This window comes from Sus scrofa, chromosome 4 (assembly GCF_054392235.1).
Source record: "Sus scrofa isolate SSC_HxYL_T2T_F1_AM1 chromosome 4, Sscrofa_HxYL_maternal_Yorkshire_Landrace_v2.0, whole genome shotgun sequence".
In the NCBI taxonomy this organism is placed as follows: domain Eukaryota; kingdom Metazoa; phylum Chordata; class Mammalia; order Artiodactyla; family Suidae; genus Sus; species Sus scrofa.
Window position 1 is genome coordinate 95,869,287 of NC_139386.1, and position 19,478 is coordinate 95,888,764.

Sequence of the window (19,478 nt, forward strand, 5' to 3'; positions counted from 1 at the left end):
AACAATTTGTGGCCCCAGGCAATATCCTTTGAAAGGCATCTTCCAGCAAACCCCTAGGCCTTGGGATCCACGCTTCCTTCAGTCCCTCCTCGAAGACTGACTCTCCTACTCTTCCCCCCCACCGCACCCCACCCCCGGCCCCAAACACAGTGATTTCTCTTCAGACTGCCCAACCAAGCAGCCTACAAAACCACTCAGTTGTTTGCCCCCTTAATCCTTCCTGTTCCCCCACTTTACTGCCGGCCCTTACCCTCAATATTTTTCTTCTTTCTTAATACTTCAGAGAATCTTGTCCTTCCCTCTCAAGTTTTAGTGAGTAATCTTCCGGGATGAATCTACAGATCTTCAGGAAGCTGCCCCCTTTAAGGACCCCTGCATCTGTGGTTAATGCAGTTCTCAGTGCCTGAGGCCAGATATAAGATGGATGAGAGAGGCTGGATGACTCTACTTGCTCTTGGCTCAAGAGTTCCAAACCCCTGGGGTTTGCTAGTATTTTTTTGTTTGTTTGTTTTTGTTTTCTGTGACTGAGGATCTCTGGGAGAGTCTTGGTACATCCCAGAGAGAGACCCTTCCGAGTCAGTTTTGCTCAAACTTAACTTTGGGGCATACATTCCTAAATTTTACAATCTCTGAATCAGATAATTTTACATATATAAGGATTCTTGGAAAATATTTGACCCAACCCCTTATTACACAGGTGCAGCTGAGATTGTAAGTGTATTAACTAATCTACCTAAGGTTATTTTGGCAGGTAATACTAGAAAACACAAGTGTTAGCCAGGACGTGGAACAATAGAAATTTTTTTTTGGCCACACCTTTCGCATGCAGAACAGTGGCAACTCTGGATCATTAACCTGCTGCCCCACCAGGGAACTCCTGGAACAGTATCATCTTTATTTTTTATTTTATTTTATTTTTTTATTTTTTATTTTTTTGTCTTTTTTGCCATTTCTTGGGCTGCTCCCACGGCATATGGAGGTTCCCAGGCTAGGGGTCCAATCAGAGCTGTAGCTGCCAGCCTATGCCAGAGCCACAGCAACTCGGGATTCGAGCCGCGTCTGCAACCTACACCACAGCTCACGGCAATGCCGGATCGTTAACCCGCTGAGCAAGGCCGGGGACCGAACCCGCAACCTCATGGTTCCTAGTTGGATTCGTTAACCACTGCGACACGACGGGAACTCCCAGTATAATTTTTAAAGTGCCCTCCAATCCTGTGATGGCAGTTTTGTCCCTGGATGAGGGACCTGTCTTAGGACTCCTGGACCAGTCCCCTCTCTGCACCGATTCTGCCTCACCGTGCTAATCTTTAATGTTTGGGTCATCTTTTCCCTTCTCAGACAGGCTTTCTCAGCTGCCTGTGGTGGCCTTAATGTCTCTGTCACCTAGTTACTCAAAGTCAAGGATGTAGAAAGTACTTTGTAATCTGTAACACTCTACATAAACATTAGTTACTGGTGGAGAGGCCAACAGAGACTATTTTCCAGGAAGACCCTTCAGAATAGTCAGAGAGCTGCCCCATTGTTTTACTCTCTCTGTAGAGTTTATCTATGGTTTCTAGGAGAAGAGCTCTGCCTATCTCTTGACCATTTCCTGGGTGTCTGGGTATTATTAAGAATTTTTTGCAGAGGTCCTGTCGTGGCGCAGCGGAAGCGAATCTGACTAGGCACCATGAGGTTATGGGTTCGATCCCTGGCCTCACTCAGTGGGTTAAGGATCTGGTGTTGCCGTGAGCTGTGGTGTAGGTCGCAGATGTGGCTCGGATCTGGCATTGCTGTGGCTGAGGCGTTTGCTATGAGTGTAGCCCTAAAAAAACAAAACAAAAAAAAAAGATTTTTTTGTAGGACAGTTTTTACCACAAGGTCCTACTGTATTGCACAGGGAACTATATTCAAGATCCTGTGATAAACTAAATGGAAAATAAGGTGAAAAAGAAGATACGTATGTAACTGAATCGCTTTGCTGTACAGCAGAAATTAACACAACATTGCAAATCAGCTATTACTTTAATAATTTTTTTTTTTAAAAGGACAGTTTTGGACTACCTTAGGCTGCCTGACTTGCCTGCCTTGACATGTCCCAGTGACTCCAAATGGTTCTGTTGCGCTGGGGTCCTGAAATCTCTGAGAGGCCAAGATGGAGGGAGGAGTGTGGTGGAGGGCTGTGGCCAGCTGGAGGTAAGAAAGAGGTGGGGCTGGGCTATGGGATTGGACAGGAGGGGAGAGAAGGGGAAAAATTGGGCTCTCCGACAGGGGTGAGGTTAGGTTGGCGTGAGTTTTGTTGTGCAGAGAAAAGGAAGGAGTGTGTGTTTTCAAAAGGAGAAGAGGGCTTCAGAGAAGAAGGATCAGGCTATCCTAGGTAAAGAGTCTTGATGGATAAAGAGTATTATCTTAGGAGCTAAAGAAACGTGAGAGATCATCTAAGCGGGATTAAGAGAGGACATGTTAGTGTTGGGGGGATTGAGAATGGGGTTGGGTGGGATTGGGACGGGGCAGGATGTGGGATTAGGGTCCAAGCTTCTGTAACTAATCACCTTTTCCATCTGCTACTCTGCCAGGATCCTGATCCTCTTCTGCCTGCCCTCTCTTAATTCTCTAATGACTCTGCCCGTCTGGCCCCACCCTGTACTGTAACCGCCCGGGGATGAGAACCTAGGGTGGGAGGAGAGGGGGAGAGCTTTTGTGGAGAGCGAGTATTAAGAGCTAGCAAATGAGACTCTGGAATGCTCTTTTCCGACTGGCTCCTTTTCTCTTTTCTGCATCATCAGCATCAGTTTGGCAGCACTTTAGGCCTTGGGAATAGGAAGCAGTCGTTGGCTTTTAGAAGAAGAAAGGAGTATTTGAATTGTAAGGGGCCTTCAAGATTTACCTAATTAATACCCCTGGTTGAACAGATGAGGACAATGAAGCTCAGAGAAGTTAAGTCACTCTCTTTGTTCACACAGCTCTAGAGTAAAGGGGTTACCAGAATTGGGTAAATGAGGCAGAGTGTACCCTTGGGGGCAGGAGGAATAAGAAGGATTCCCAGGACTCTCGAGGAGCCGTGTCCACTTTGAAGAATCCCCACTCCTGGGCAGTGTCTCTGACAGAGGCAGGTTTGGAATAACTCCTTACCTATAATCACTCTGATGCCCTTTGTACTTGGGCACTCAGCATCTTACAGGCACCCTATTCACTGGGAATAGAGTTTTACAAAGAAAGCCTGACCTACAAGGATTAGCCTCATCCTGAAAACAGGTAAAATAAAAGTATCCATGTTGGATTGTGATCTCTATGGTTACTCTTCACGCGAAAATGCTATGACATACATTCTCTGTTTCCCAGAGACTTGCGCAGAGTCTGGAGTAGATTGTCTGTGGGATTAAAGAACTGGTCACTGCAATGAAACTGGGGGCGGGGCGGGAGGAGCAGACACGGGGAGAGGAGAGAAGGCGAGAGGGCTGGCTCCTGGGTGCCCCTGTCCACTCAGCAACAGCCTGGGTGGCCGGGGGTGAGGAATGCAGTGCTGGCACCGGTGCTGGGCTAGGCGCAGCTGTGTGGGCCCTGGGCATTCCTTTCCCGCGCTGCTCCTCTGGGGTGGGGGGAGGGGAAGGGCAGGAGCTTGGCCGTCGCCATCCAGGAGGGGGACGATGGCACCTGAAGGGAAAAACTCAGCTGACTTGGCTCCGTTGGGCTTTGCCCTCTCACCCTTCGCCTCTTGTGGGCCTTTTTTTTTTGGATCACTCCGTTCTGCGCGGGTTTCCACATTTGCTTTACTCTTTAATTTTCCACCCAACTAAACCAGGACGCCTCATCCTGCTTCTTACTTCCGTTATCCAGTTTTAATGAACCCCATCCTTAATAATAACCTTCGCGTGTGTTTTAATTCTAACCTTAATTGAATTCTCATTTCAACCCTAACCCTAATCTATTACAGACTCTAACTGCTAATCCTAATACCAACCCCAATTTAATTGTTCATTTTAAGCAGCGTCTTAATTCTAACCTGTTATAAGCCACAAACTTAGGACAGCACCTGGCATTTAATAAAAATGATCACAGGTACCAGGTTTTTGACAATCCGTTGTGTGCTGTACTTTGTGCTGGATACTTTATATGCGCGGTATGCCGTTTAGGGACCTGAAAATACCTTAATGTCATTTGAATTGTTAGCTGCCTTGCAGATAGGAAGAAATAAAGGTTTAATGAGACTATGTAATTTGTAAATAGTGGATCCAAATCCAGTTTGTGTTCATTTATCTTTTTGCTAACAAATCTTTTCTGATCGACCTTTTCCTAAAATCCTAATTCAGACTAGAATAAATTCTAAAATACTGAGTTTCTTGGGAGTATTTTATTAGTTTTTTTTTTTAAATAGTCGTACAAAACAGAAACCAACCAAACCAACCAAAATGCCACATCTCCCTGCCCAGAAACCCCCTTGCCACCTTAAAACATTAAAGTAACGTATTTGTGGAGTTCCCGTTGTAGCTCAGTGGGTTTAAGGACCTGTCTCGTATTCATGAGGATGCGGGTTGGAGCCCTGGCCTTGCTCAGTAGGTTAAGGATCTGGTATTGCCATGAGCTTCAGCGTGGGTCACAGATTTGGTTCAGATCTGGCGTGGCTGTGGCTGTGGCGTAGGCTGGCAGTTGCAGCTCCCATTCAACCCCTGGTCTCGGAACTTCCATATGCCCACAGGTGCGGCCCTAAAAGGAAAAAAAAAATACAAAGAAAAAAAAATATATTTATAAAGTTAAAATAATCAAACTAAGAAAAGAAACAAACTGAAAGGAAAAGCTTCCTTCTCCTTCCCAGACTCACCGCTCTGTATCGTGTCACCCCTGGGGCCCTTGTTCCCATTGGAGTTTTGCAGCATAGCAGCTCTGCCTTCCAGGCACATCAGGAAAGCCCATAAAGTGAAGGTAAACACCTGTCAATGACATCACCCTGTGTATGCATGTGACTTGGGCATGAGGCTGACTAGACAACTTAAATTTACGATTAGCAGTAACTGTTAAAGGCTGATGCTGTGCCAGGCTGTGTGCTAAGCTTTTCACATTTATTATCCTCTTTGATATTCACAAGCTCCCTGTGAATACCCCTATTTTACAGATGAGGACAGCAAGGCCTGGAGAAGCTACGTGGCTGGCACAGAATCACAAAGATGGTGAATGGGAGACACAGGTTTCAGAGACAGATTTGTCTTACTATCCAGCCTCAGTTTTTAACAACTAGACTTAGCCAGGGAGGCTTGTTAGAGAAGAGGTCATTTGAGCTTTGTTCTAGAGGAGAGAAGGGGAGTTGCTTGATATTAGCAAGGAGGATGACCCATGAAAGTGTAGATGGACCCAGATCGATATGGGAAGAGACAGCACAAAGGAAAAGGAGCACGATAACCAGTGAGCAGAGGGCAATGAGCAAAAAGTGAGAGTGAAATAGGGGAATAGGACAAATATGAGCAGAGACCCGGGGACATTTCTGTGAGAAATTCAGGCACAAATAAAATCGTGTAATAAATACATGTGCCACTCTTGCTTCAGCTACAGGCTGATTGATGTATTTTGGAAAGACAGGAGACACACAAAATCATCTGCAAACAAAAATACACATTTCAGTTACATGGGAATCTGTAGCCTCCCCAACAAAATCTCTCCTCATCCATCTCCTTGCATTCTGTGCTCCAGCAAATATCAAATGGCTTGTAATTTCCCCCACACACCATGTTGTTTCATGCCTCAGTGTCTTTGCACCTACTGTTTTCTATACCTGGATCGCCCATCTCATTAAGCCCGATGAAACGTGTTATTCGTCGAAACTTTGATCAGGTGTCCTTGTCTCTGTTGAAGCCTTTTGCACAGACTTAATCATTCCTTGCTGGGTGCTCCCACCCTGTGGGACATATACTTCCACTGATACACTTTTTTCACTGTGTAGCAATAGTTTGTCTCCATGTTTTCCGCTTCTAACATGAGCTCTTTGAGGACAGGGATGATGTTTCGAGAATCCTGTTATTCCCAGTGCTCAGCACAGAAACAGAAAAATGGTGGCATCTCAGTTAATTCTACTGAATATGATATGTTTACAAACACCTGGGCTTGAGCGACCTTTTCTTTTCCAGAAGCATGTTCAGGTATATCATCTCATTTCGTTGGTAGACTCCCCGTAGGCCTGTATGTGTTCCTGTAGATACAGTGTGTCCCCAGTTAGGTGAGGGAGTCTAATGCACATGTATATGTACTTTCTATCCACGTATTCAAGATATGTTTTGTAATTTTTGGAACTGGCTTTAGAGCCTGCTACTTCCTTTTGCATAGCTTCGATTGTGGAAAATTTTCATCCTTTGAAGTTGGCTTTTAATTTGGAAAATAGCCAAAGGTCTTTGGGATCCACGCGTTCTGGATAAGTGGCGGTTCATGTTGGGTAACACAAAAACCAGACTTGGCTGTCAAGTAATAATACATGGCTTATGAGTTGACTAATATGTTGGTTCTTGAGGCAGTTCTCAAAGAGGAGTTCTACACAACTTCTGAGCAGTGGCATTCTACTCTACTTCTTAATACAAACAAAATCAAACAAGTGTCATTTTATAGCCACACTTGGTGAACTTACATGCTTGCGTATAAGAATGCAAAAAAGATCAGATGTCCAGAATAGAAGGCCCTGATCATCCGCTCGTTCATTCACTCTTTTGTTCATTCATTTAGTTTATTGAGTCTTTACGTGCAGTGCACAATGCTAGTTGAAATTGGGTATTTTGACCCGGCTGTTTGGTTGCAATCTATTACAAAACAAAAAAACAAACAAACAACTATAAACCCAGGTTTTATTTTTATAATTACAAAATGGTCAGTGAGTGTTCTTACCCCACCCCCAATTCCCACCCTGTTTTTGAGCCTCATTTCATCTGCCAGAAATAATGATAGTAACGATAATAATGCAAGAGTCAGGGATAAGATAATAATATTCAGGGATGCAAAGTACATGAAGACCAATGTGACGGTGACGGCTTAATTTCAGAATCATGAAGTAGGAGTGAATGTTCAAAAATGCCACAACATGGAGTTCTCGTCGTGGCTCAGCAGAAACAAATCTGACTAGTATCCATGAGGATGCAGGTTCGATCTCTGGCCTTGCTCAGTGGGTTAAGGATCCGGCGTTGCCGTGAGCTGTGGTATAGGTCGCAGACGTGGCTCAGATCCTGAGTTGCTGTGGTTGTGGCGTAGGCCACCAGCTGTAGCTCCAATTAGACCCCTAGCTTGGGAACCTCCAGATGCCGTGGGTGTGGCCCTAAAAAAAAAAAAAAAAAAAAAAGCCCCAATAAGATGTTAATGTCTGGTGCTAGGCTCTAGAAAATCCAAGGATAAGTGTGTCAGGAAACTGATCTTTGAGGAACTCATAGTCCAGTAGGAAAGATAGGCAAACATGTAATTTCTACACTGTGATAAATGCTGCAGTGCAATTGTATATAAGGCACCAGAGAATTAGGGAAGAGGCAAGGATTACATTTATGGAAAATCTTAAGGAATGACTAGGAGTTGGCCAGATGTGAAAAGGGTGAAAGGCATTACAAAAGGGAACAGCCTCTGCAAAAGCAGGAGAGCAAGAAACGGTGTAGTCATTTGTGACTAGGCTGTGAAGGGAATTTATGCTAGAGATTGCCTTTTCTTCTGCAGACAAGGAGTCATTGAAGGGTTTTAAGCAGGAAAATGCCAGTGCCAGATTTGCATTTTAGAGCGATAACTCTGGCAGTGGTGGATGGATGGACTGGAGGATACACATCATTTGATTTAGAAGCCTGACCCTTCTGGGGACCACAAATCCAGTACCATGACATTGAACAGGATGCAGCGTGTGTGGTCTTGTATGATCCTGGTGGAGATAACCCCAGGATACTGTTGTAGGGTCCAGACATCAATATAGAGTGTACACAATACTGTGGAGCATACAGACCCAGGCGTGCACAGCAACATAAACTTGTATAGAGTATGGGGTTAGGTGCCACTACTACCTGTCCTGGCTTGCCAGGAACTCAGGCATTTCCCAGGACTTTCAGTGCGAAAATTGGAAAGGTCCCTGACAAATGGGATGGTTGGTCTCCTTAGGCAGTTCCTGGCAGAAATAGCCTGCATTCCTTCTGCAGCACCCGTTACTCAAAGGGACCATCTCCTTGTCAAGCAGAGGGGTTGGGGGGCTATCTCCAGTCTCCAGTTCAGACTGGAGGAGGAGGAAAGCTTAGTGTGCTCTTTTTGTTTTAGGGGAGGGTAGAGGTGGGAACAGGGAGGAGTAGTGATGCATCAAAATAGCCAGGCCAGCTGAACCCGAGGAAGGACTAAGTGGGCAGCGGAGGGTGGAGATGGGTTTTGAATCTAGGATCTCCCCTCCATTCTCTGAGTCCTGGGCTCTCTGCTGGTGGTAAGGAGCACTGCAGACTCGAAACAGAAAGCCTTTCCAAGAATGAGTTGAATGTATATATTTAGCTTTTCATTCATGCATGAGGTTCACATATAGTTGACTCTTGAACAAGACAGATTTGATACCTGTAGAGATTTGGTATCCTGGGGGTAGGGATGGGGGCCTTTTATTCCTTCAACATTCATGGAGTGCCTACCCTGTGCTTGGCACTCTGTATATGCTGTACCATTCAGTCTTCTGGCACGGCCCTGTATCTTGTAGGTATTATTATTCCCATTTTACAGATGAGGAAAATGAGGCTCAGGAAATGTGGTAACTTCCTACGAGTCATACATTAACTAGTGGAGTCCAGGATCTTCCAGAAAACCAGTATATCCATCTGTTCCTGATCATAGGATTACATGGGGGCACTAGTTAAAAACGACACAAGTATCCAGGAGATAACCTGTGTTCCATAGGTTAATAATAGTGATTCCTCATGCTTAACAAGCTGATTTCCAGGTCCTGACATTCCTGAGAAACTGCACACCACAGCTTGTATCACCCGACAAAGAGCTCAGTGACTCCTGAGAGGACCTTATCTGGAAATAATCACTTGTGCTAAGTTTTAAAACCAAAAAACATCACCGAGTCTTCAACAAATAATTTCCTTGACCCCTCCTCTCCAGCGACTGCTAACTTGTTTATTTTTTACTTTTTGTCTTTTTAGGGCTGCACTCTCGGCGTATGGAGGTTCCCAGGTTAGGGGTCGAATTGGAGCTGCAGCTGCTGGCTTACACCATAGCCACAGCAACGTGGGCTCCGAGCCGCATCTGTGACCTACACCACAGCTCATGGCAATGCCGGATCCTTAACGCACTGATCGAGGCCAGGGATTGAACCTGCATCCTTATGAATACTAGTCAGATTTGTTCCCGCTGAGCCACGACAGGAACTCCAACCTTGTTTATAAAATCCTGTGCAAGCCGGTCCTCGTCTGACTCTCTAACCTTGTGTTGCCTTTTGGCCATGCTGTCCCTCCTTTGGTATCTCTAAGATGCCAAGCTCAGGCCCACCCTAATCCTTTGCACTGGCTGCTCCCCCTGGTCTGGGACCTTCCCTCTCTGCTCTGTGCTTGCACCTCTCAGCTTAAATGTCACCTCTTCAGAAAAGCCTTGTAATCAGTTAGTACTGTCTGCTCTTTTCTTAATCATTTATTTTTTTGTTTATTGTCTGTCCCCCTTCTCTCCATAAAGGTAGGCTTCCTGAGGAAAGAAACCCTGTCAATTTTTCTGTCGAGTTGTGTTGCCAGCAACCAAAAGCACATTGCATGTAGGAATGCTTGGCACATAATAGGGGATTCTTAAATTTCTTGTTTGGTGAATCATGAAAGAGAACTCTCCCACTCCTCCCATTTGGAGAAGAGTGTCCACAGGCTTTGATTTTACACCTTGATTTTACATTCAACCCCCCCCCCCCCCCGCTGCCATTTGGGTTTTCTCTCTGGTTTGGGAAAGAAGACTTCGCTTTCTCTGTGCAATGTCCCTCTAGAGGCTTTCAAAGTGTTATTAAATTGCCCCTCAGCCTCCTGTATATCAGGTGAAATGTCCCAATTCTTAACCTTCTGCCGGTTCTTTTATCATTTGAAAAACTCTTCTCTGATCCTTTTCTCTTAGGTAGTTGGGTTCAGAACAGGTCCCAGTAGGTGAGTAAGGCCATGGCTGATGGTTATGAGTTCAACATGAGATACTGTTCCAGGCTATCTTGTATATTTTTCTGTCCTTGGTTTAAATCTGTCTTCTTTGGCTCACTTGTGATCACTTTGTCCTAGGACCCTTTTAAGCCCTAAAATTCCAGAGCTTGCCACCCTCTAAGGAATAGTCCCCAACCAGGTGACATTTGATGAGATTTGCCACAAGACCTTCCAATCCCAAGGCTTCCTTGTGGACTTGTGCCCCTGCTACCTGTCACCTACCTGTCAGACTGGCCATTGCTGCCATTCTTCCTGTGGCGAAGCCAGACCTCAGGCAGATTCCCACTGCATTCGCAGGAAGCCCTGGCTAGTGCTGGTGTGGACTAAGGAGGCCAGGAATGGCTGTGGGTCCTGCTCTATGAAAGTCGAACAGGCTCTGGGTCCAGCTTCAAGGAGTCGCTCCTGCCTCCCTGAAGAGACAGTGCAGGACAGCGAGAAAGCATAGCTTTTGAAGGGGGACTCTACTGGGCTTGAATACTAGCTGTGTCACTTCCTTTATTTGAGATCAGTCTTTTCACTTGTTAAACATTACACGTGATTATTTTTCCATTTATAAGCTTGTTGTAAAGAGTCAATGAGGACATCGATGCCAAACTCCTAGCTAAGAATTCAGTACATGCTCAGTACCTTTCTCTGTGTCCCTTTACCTTAGAGCAGGTGTGTAAGGGATATTTCTCTGTTCTACCTGAGTGTACCATGCAATCTTGCTCTGTGCCCACGGTCTGAATATAAAGTGCTACTTGGGTCTGGATTTTCAGTTCCAATAACCTGTTCACTCCCCACCCAGAGGGTTTCTGTCTAGCTTGCTCTCTGCTGCCCTCGTGTGGCCACCCTGACCCCTGGCTATTCCTGATCCTCTGCTCCCTCGCTGCGGTTGCTCTGCTGTAATGCAGCCTCTTCCCAGCTTCTTGGCTGAATTAGCTCCCAACTCCTGAGTTTGGAACATATATGTAAAGCATTTTTTTTTTTTTTCAGTTTAACTTCGGTCTTTTCTCCTCAGGTAGTATTATCTCGTTTGTTCAACACAAAGCTCTCTGGCCCAGGAATGCTGAAAGAGCAGAATGTTGCCGTTGGTTATTTAATCATAGAAACTCCCTTGTTTTGCCCTCAGTGTCACAGCTCTTTAAGTTAATAAGGGCAAATATGCCTCTTCTTGCCTAGCAGAGGGTAATGCCAGACCTTGGATAGACACAGAATGCCAGTGCTTCAGAATGAAGATGTGTAGACAAGGAATGTATCTGCTTTCTCCCTTGCCTAATTGCAAAGCATGTCTGGCAAAGGTAATGAAGGATTATTTAGGGTACAGTTAAGTACACTAGTTTGTTTGAAAGACTTTGTGGATAAGAATAAGAGGAAATGCATTTGGTAAGGCAGCTTTAAACCAAATTTGAGAGGGTAGGACGTGAAAATCAGACACTGAAGAGTTTTATCTTGATCCCAGTGTCAGTGGGAAAATTTTTTATAGCAGAATGTTATGCGATTGAATTGGTATTTAAAGATTAAACTTCAGATTCAGTACAGTAAAGATAACACTTTCTCCTCCCGAATCTGTAAATTCAGTGCAATCCCATGCTAACTCCCAATATTTTAGTTTGTGGTACTTGACTAGTCAATTCTAACTATTCTTTGGAAAAATAAAGAAAAGAATAGCCACAAATTAAAAAAAAAAAACCCCAAAAAACATATGGAGTCATTTGGATGGGTGGTTTGCAGGTATCCTAAATTACTTTAAAATTGTAGCAGTGAGGAATTCCTGTTGTGGCTCAGTGGTAATGAACCCGACTAGTATCATGAGGATAAGGGTTTGATCCCTGGCCTTGCTCAGTGGGTTAAAGGTCTGGCATTGCCATGAGCTGTGGTGTAGGTTGCAGACCCAGCTGGGATCCTGCGTTGCTTTGGCTTTGGTGTAAGCTTGCAGCTGTAGCTCCAATTCAACCCCTAGCCTGGGAACTTCCATATGCCGTGGGTGCTGCCCTAAAAAGACCAAAACAAACAAACAAACAAACAAAAAAACCCAAAAAACAACAACAACAAAAAACAAAACAAAACAAAAACAAACAAAAAAAAACTGTAGAAGTGAAAATGAAGTATTAACTTAGGAATATGCAAATAGTTCCATGGAGCAAGAGAGAGTATAGTATTTGCAAACCAATGTGGGATTTTAGTGTATGAAGAATGATATATTACGTCATACACTATACTTTATTTTTGACTGTACCTGTGGCATGTGGAAGTTCCCAGGCCAGGGATCAAACCAGGTAAGCAGTGACCTGAGCTGCTGCAGGAACAACGCTGGCTCCTTAACCCAGTGTACCACAGGGGAACTCCCATACACTATACTTCTAATCAGTGCTCAGAGGTTGGACTACCTAATGAATGATATTAGAATAGTTTGTTATCTATTTGCCAGTTGGGGTGGGGGAGGTTGAGCCCTTCCTTATACCATATACAAAAATAAATTTCAGATGGACTGAAGCACTAAATTTTACAAACGAAACAAAACTAAAAGATATTAAAAACCACAGAAAAGATGTTTCATCTCAGAGGGGGCAAGATCTTCCTATGCAAGACACAAAACTCAGAATCCATAAAGCAAAGGCTTACAAATTGAACTGTGATTTTAAAAAATTTATGTAATTGGAGACAAAATTTAAAAATAAGTTACAACCTGGGAAAATGTTATTAGTGCAACATATATAACAAAATGTTAAATGGGTAATACACAGAATAGCCAATAAATATACATCAAAGACAAACAACTCAATAGAAGGCTGGACAAAGGGTATGCATAGGAATTTTTAGAAAAAGTACAGTTTTCCAATAGATGTCTGCAAAGAAGATCTGTTGCATTTGAATTTTGAGGAATACAACTTAAAGCAACAAAGAGACCCTAGGCTGTTAAAAATTTAAATGATGGATAATACCCAGTGTTGGCAAGCATTTGGGGAAACAAGCACCTTCATTTATTGTTAGTGAAACTGTAAATCACTGCAGCCTTTTTGGAGATATTTTGGCAGAATGTCTCAAATTAAAAATGGAAATCTCAGCAAGGCTGTTTCCACCAATCCATGATATAGATCTGTTCACGTGAGCGCTGAGATTTATGTACACAGGAGTCACATCATTGTTTACTGTAGTGAAAAGTGGAAAACAACCTGAATATCCATCCACAGTGAATTGATTAAATAAAGTATGCTATGGCCATACTTCATAATAACATACAACAGTTAAAAAAGAATGAGGTTGGAATTCCCGTCGTGGCGCAGTGGTTAACGAATCCGACTAGGAACCATGAGGTTGCGGGTTTGGTCCCTGCCCTTGCTCAGTGGGTTAACGATCCGGCGTTGCCGTGAGCTGTGGTGTGGGTTGCAGACGCGACTCGGATCCCATGTTGCTGTGGCTCTGGCGTAGGCCAGTGGCTACAGCTCCAATTCGACCCCTAGCCTGGGAACCTCCATATGCCATAGAAGCGGCCCAAGAAATAGCAAAAAGACAAAAAAAAAAAAAAAAAAAAAAAAAAAGAGGTGAATTTTTATGTACCAACATGGAAAGAAGACCAAGATGTATTGTGAGGAACAAATACAAAGAAAATACATGCCCTATTATTCTTTTTGGGTGAAATAGGAGAGAAGACTAAAGTATATTGGCATATGCTCTTTCCCACATCCACGAAAATGTGTGTGAGAATAAATGAATAGCTACTTACTGGCTGTGTGACCTTGGGCCAGATGCTTAACCTCGCAATATTTTATTCGCCTTGAATGGGAAATAGACATACTGATAGTACAGATTCTCTAGGGTTATATGATGTGAGTCTTAAATAAATTAATCTATTTAAAGTGCTTTGAATTGTGCCCGGCACGTGGGATGCATTTGATGAGTGCGCCTGTTATTCAGACACACAGTACACTTGGAAGATTATTATTTTGAGGGTGGGAGTGAGATTTAAAGTTTAAGATAATTTCAAAAGCTTATTCTGATGAGGGTGGTTAAAAGAGGATTGTAGAAATCTAGGAACAGAGTCAAACAGTCCTGAGTTAGGGCAGTGACACGGGGAGCGGAAAGGAGGCTGTGTGTTTGGTGTTGGCGAAGAGGGAGAGAGAGAGAGAGAGAGAGAGAGAGAGAGAGAGAGAAAGGTGGAGGCCACTCTCTGTATGGGGCTTTGAGTGCTTGACTTGGAAAATGCTGAACCCTGGAAAGAAATAGTGGAATCAGGAGAATCTTTCTATGGGGTGTAGGATCTGGGATAGAGGAGGTTTCGTTTTGTTTCAACTATGTTGCTTCAGCATAAAAATAAAATTTTCAAGTCGCCCTGGTTGCAAAGGAAGCCGTCTAACAGGAAATATTCAGTGGCCTGGATGCAAACACTGGAGGTCTGGAGAGAGCTGAGTGTGCCAATGCCTGCTTGGAGGCAGAACAGCAGAAAAGGTCTCCAGTTCTTAGGTCTCATTGGAAGGGTTTCCACTTAATGTTCCATTAGGAAGATGAGTGATTGTGGGATGTGGAAGTCTCTGGGCTGGGAGGATGGAAGCATTAAGCCTGAGACCTAATTTGTTTGTTTATTCATTCCCCACACCCTCCGGCCCCCACCAAACATATTGAGCAACTACCATGTGCCAGACACTCTTCCAACTGACAAGGGGAGAAGGAACTCAGTTGCTCACTGTCTGATAGGAGACAGACCTGCACACAATTGATGGCAACGCAGCGTGCCCAGTGCTCCATAGCCATCTGTACAGGGTGTCTTAGTGCTGTCCAGATGGGTGTGATCCAGTTGGCTCAGAGGGGTGGGGGATGTCAGGGAAGATACTGCAGAAAATAAGCTGCATCTTCAAGGGGGAGGATCAGCCCTCCAGGCAGACGTGAGGAGGGGAGAAGGGAAGGCTGTTTCAGAAAGAGGAAGCATTGCATCCTAAAGCATGTTAGCATGGATCAGCCTTTTCTTTTTTTCTTTTTTCCCCTATTTTAAGGAACTGTAAATACTTGGGCATGGCACAACATGGTGGTGGGGGCAGGGAATATTAATACATGAATTGAAAAGAGGGACAGGAATCAGATCATATTCGGTCTTTAGGCTCTTCTCTAAGCCACAGAGAAACATTGAGGGGTGTCGCCTTCCAGAAAAATCACAGTTTCTCTTGGTGGTGGAATGGCAGATGGGTGGAAGGGGAACAGGGATGGTTGCAGGTGAGCAACTGAGGAGTTGTTAAAAATTTCACCTTGCCCTGGTTACAAAGGATGAACTGAAAGCAGTGGGAATGGAAAGGGGGGGATAAGATTCGAGAGCTAGTGAAGAGGCAGAAGGGATAGAACTTAGCAGCTGATTGAATTTGGAAGATAAAGGTGAGGGAAGGAGACTTACCAGGCTCCAAGCTTCCAGCTTAAGTGACTGGATGACCAGTTCTTTTTCCCCCAACACTGTTTCTATCAAATCGGTCTTCTTTCAACGTTCTGTTGTGCAGTCTGTTCTGTTCCTGGGGTCCAGATCTCCACCATAATTGATCGTGATGACCGCCGATGCCTCCTCACTGGGACCTCTTGAAATTATCTACCGTGCGGCAACCAGAAGGATCTATCTGAAATGCAAATCAAATCGTAATTCTCCCTTCCTGAAAACCCTCCACTGCCTCTGCATCTGCTGCAGGATGAAAATCAAAGGGCTTTAACATGACGTAGGAAGGTTCTATGATGTGGTCTTTCCAGCCGCATTCTTCGTCACTCCCTGCCTGGGACATTGGACTAAGCAACCCCTCTCTTCCTGAAGTATCTTATGCAAAGCTCTATCTTCACCTGTGCTGTTCCCCTCTACTTAGAGTGCCTTTCTTTCTCTGTTTCCCCAACACACCACACACACACACACACACACACACACACACTCTCTCTCTCTCTCTCTCTGCCCTCCCCCCCAACCTCTTTTGCCCAGATTAACAACTGTTCTTACTGTAAACCTCAGATTAGGTCTGCAGCTCTAGAAAACTTTCTCAGGCTCTCTGCCTGGGTAAGTTTGCCCAAATTCTTTGATATTGTAGCATGCCAGACCTATCTCTACAGATGGGCAACTTTGTTCTATGACGCTTATTCCCTCTTTCTGACTGTGACTTTATCCAGGGCAGGTACAGCGTCTCCATTATCTCTGGATCTCAGATGCCCAGTGTGTTTCTTGGTGTGTAGGACACATTTATTATGGGCTTGCAGGATAAATAAATTAGTAAGTGAGTAGGTGGATGCTGCCACCATTAACTGGATTAGTAGATTGTGAAGAGCAGAAGATTTATGGGGAATGGTAAATTCAGATTTGTGCATTTTACAGTGGAGATGGCTGTGAGTCACACAGGGACAGTTATTTTTGAGGCAGCCAAATGCACCAATCTGGCTTTCAGGTGAGCTGTGTGGCTATAAGATATGGGCATGGGAATTTTTAGCATGTAGTTGGTAGTATGTGGGCATCGTGCTGTTCAAGACCATTCAGGGTGAAAATATGAGGAGAGCGCGAGTTACACTTGAGGGCACTGTTTTTGACCCCGACCCATAGACAAAAATTAATTTTTGATTATGCCTCAGAACACACATGCCCACACAACTCCATGCACATGTAACTGGAACAAAAATTATATGAAACAAGATGTGGTCTTGTGAAATGGTAATGCCCTCTGATATTTTCTTTTTTATTTCATCCTGTCTTAACCTATCCTGTCATTTCTTTTCTCTTCTAGTTAATAAGATTAAAAAACGCTGCTAACATTCTGACTGGCAGTCAGATAAATGCTGCTCCGTGGAACACTCAAACACTGATATTTAAGAAGGAAGAGGAGGGACTGGTGAGGGAGCTTGAAAAGGCAGGGTTGCTGGGGGCGGGATGGAGGGCGGCAGTGGGCAAAAGCAGGAGTTATAAGAGAGCAGCCTGTGTCACAGAAACCAGAGGCATGAGGACAGAGGAGTGATGGCTAGTGTGAAATGTCACAGACAGGGGGAGCGAGGCTATTGACTTTGGAGATCAGGAAGCCATCAGTGCCTCTAGCAAGAACATTTTCACATTAGCCAGGTTGAAGTCAATTGAGGATTGGTTGGGAGTTAAAGGAAATAAGCCTGGGCATAAGCTATTCTCTGTAAAAAGGCAGACTACCTGGCCCCAGTCTTCAAAGGAGTTTCTCATCCTTTATCTCATTTTATTCCTCATAATGACCCTACCAGGAATCATTACTTGTGTGAATTTTAAAAAGCATACGAGGAGTTCCCGCTGTGGTGCAATGGGATCAGTGGTGTGTCTGCAGCATCAGGGACATGGGTTTGATCCCCAGCCCCGCACAGTGGGTTAAGGATCCAGCATCATGGCAGCTGTGGCGTAGGTTGCAGCTGCTGCTTGGATTCAATCCCTGGCCCGGACACTCCATGTGCCAGGGGGCAGCCAAAGAAGAAAAAAATAAATCAAATGATGTAATTTGAATCTCAGGGAGGTTCGTTTAAGTGCCCTCCCAAGGCCATCATCACATAGTAAGTTGCAGAGCTCGAATTCAAACCTTGCTCGACTTTGATTCTAAAGTCTGTGGCTTTCCAATTGGACCATAACGGTTAGTCTATTTTTGTAATTTTGGATAAGTAATTTAATTTCTATGGTCATGAGTTTACTAATCTCTGTAATTACAGATGGAGAGGGTTGACAAAAATTATAGACTACAGAAATATAGAAAATAAAGAGCAAGCACGCACCCACTTAGCATTATCAATTTAATCTTCAGACTATTTTTTAAAAATTTATTAGTGTCATAAGAGCATGTGGTAAAAATTCAACTGATGCATGAGGTTAAAGATGAGACTTAATTATTTTAAACTCTTTTTCCGGTTTGAGCCTTCAGTGATTCAATACTTTTGATTTTCTAATTTATCAGTTAAGACTGAATACTAAGCATTTTGGTCTCCCCTTCCCTTCCCCACACTCACTGCATGGGGACTATATTGACGATTCAAGAATTTGGTGACACTATAGCGGAATAAAAAGGGCATTGAATTTAACATTGCTTTGTGTGTGTCCTTTTGCTGTACGACAGAACTTGAAGAAACATTGTATATCTGCTATACTTTAATAATAATAAAAATCAATGAATAGAAAAAATAAGGTGTTGGAGGAATTCCTGTTGTGGATCTGCTGGCATCTTGGGATGAAGGTTCCATCCCTGCCTGACATGGCACGGTGGGTTAAGGATTTGGTGTTGCTGTAGTTTCAGCTTAGGTTGTAGCTAAGGCTTGGATATGATCCCTGGCCCTGGAACTCCCATATGCCATGGGGCAGCCAAAAAAAAAAAAAAAAAAAAAAAAAAAAAAAGTTGTTGGAGAGTAAATCCTAAGATCCTGAGAATTCTTGTCACAAGGAAAAAAATTTTTTTTTTTTTAATTTTGTATCTATATGAGATGAATGAGTGCTGTATTTTATCTAAGGATTGAATCTGTTAACATGTTTTTTCACCTACCTGTTAATTCAACGTATTTCATTCAAAGATGTTTTGATGATCAAAAACCAAAGGCACTAGAGTAGATTCTGAAAACTTGACATTGAGTGTCAGCTTTGTGCACGACTAGCTGACTGATCTTGAGCAAGTTATTTCATTTATCTGGAAATCAGATCAATGTTTCCTTTTTTTTAATTAAAAAAAATTTTTAATGGCCACACCCATGGCATGTGGAAGTTCCTAGACCAGAAATCCAGCCTGCACCACAGCAGCAACCTGAGCCATAGCAGTGACAGTGCTGGACCTTTAACCTACTGAGCCGCCAGGGAACTCCTGTTTCCTGTGTTTAGACTTCAGGTAATTGAAAGGGGAATGAGCCTTCCCCAGTGCTGTTGTCTGTCTGTCGTCTAAGCACCTTAGTCTCTTACTCCAGTCTGTACCCACCCCCCCAGAGCTGCCTGGCCTTTCTGTCCTTCCCTGGGGCACCACCCTTTGTCTGCAAAGGCAGGGAAAGCTCTTAGAATCTCGCTTCCTAGGACAAATTATCATAGGCAGCCATGCCTCTCAGTGGATGCCTTCTGTGGTGTCCAGGTGAGATCGCAGAATGGGTGGCTCTCCAGCCCCACCACTTCTGAGCTGAGTGACTCTGGGCGAGCCACTTAATGTCTTTGATCAAGGTTTTTCTTTTGTAGGAGGAGGATAATGATAATCACTTTCCACACCATCTAGGATTGTTCTGATGATAAAATGAGATAAATCCTTTTATCATCATTATGACCATTGTTAATTCTGTTTCTTAGAACTACATAGACAGGTAGCCTGAGGAAGGACCTTGGAAATTCAGCTACAACCTTTTCAAGGAGGAGAAGCTGAGCCTGCAAGAGATTAAACTCAAGGTGAAATGCTTTCC